Consider the following 1,393-nt stretch of genomic DNA (forward strand, 5'->3'; position numbering starts at 1 on the left):
ATAAAATTTAAATTCTCCAATTATTTACTCAGCACACAGATTGAATATGTATAATGAAAGAATACAACCCGACATATACCTTTCCTGATTTTAAACCTTTCAATATCCCCTTTTTCTATCTGAACAACTGTGTCTTGTATTATGTACAGGTTCTTCATGAGCAAAATTAAGTGTTCTGGAATTTCCATTCTTCGCAATTTGCATTCATAGCTTATCATAAGCCTTTGCATAGTCAAAACCCCACAAGTAAACATCTTTCTGGTATTCTCTGCTTTCTGCCAATATCCATCTGATGTCAGCCATGAAAGCTCTTATTCCACATCCTCTTCTGAATCCGGCATGGACCTCAGACAGTCCCCTGCTGAAGCACAGTGGCTGTCATTTTTTAATTATCTTTAGCAAAATTTTACTTTTTGATATTGATACTGTTTAATGATTTCTGCATTCCATTTGATTCTCTCTTTGGAATAGGCACAAATATGAATCTCTTCCAATCTATTGGCCAGGTAGTTTTCTTCCAAATTTCTTGTCATAGATGAGTGAGTGCCTCCAGTGCCACATCAGTTTGTTGAAAGATTTCAATTTGAATTCCATCAACTCCTGGAGCCTTGTTTTATTGCCAATGCCTTCAATTCAGCTTGAATTTCTTCCTTCATAAGCTACCTCTTGAAATGGTTGAACATCAATAATTTCTTTTTGGTACAATGACTATGTGTATACCTTCCATCTTTTTATGATGGTCTTCAATATTGTTAGATGAGGCTAGAATTTTTTCTTCAGTTCTTAGAGCTTGAGAAATGCTGAGCATGTTCTTCGTTTTGGTTTTTCTAACTCCAGGTCTTTGCACATTTTATTGTAGTACTTACCTTAGTCTTCTCAAGCTGCCCTTTGAAATTTTCTGTTTAGCTCTTTTACTTCATAATTTCTTCCATTCCCTTTAGCTATACTATGCTCAAAAGCAAGTTTCAGTGTCTTTTCTAAGACCAATTTTGGCATTTTCTTTCTTGCTTCTTTTCTTAATGACCCTCTGTTTTCTTCCTGTATGATGTTCTTGATGTTATTCCTCAACTCCTTTGGTCTTTGGTCATTACTGTCTAATGCATCAAATGTGTTCTTGAGATGGTGTCTAAATTCAAGTGGGATATGCATGTTTAAGATCATATTTTGGGTCTTGTGGACTTGTTTTAATTTTCTTCAGCTTTGGCAAAACTTGAATATTACCAATTGATGGTCTATTCCACAATCTGCCCCAACCTTGGTTTTTGGCTAATGATATTGAGCTTTTTCACTGTGTCTTCCCACAGATGTAGTCAGTTTGGTTCTGTTTATTCCATCTGGTGAGGTCCTTGTGTATTTGTTGTTGTTGTCAGGTGCCATCTAGTGGGAACTGACT

Source organism: Chrysochloris asiatica, unplaced genomic scaffold (assembly GCF_000296735.1).
Source record: "Chrysochloris asiatica unplaced genomic scaffold, ChrAsi1.0 scaffold00049, whole genome shotgun sequence".
Lineage (NCBI taxonomy): Eukaryota > Metazoa > Chordata > Mammalia > Afrosoricida > Chrysochloridae > Chrysochloris > Chrysochloris asiatica.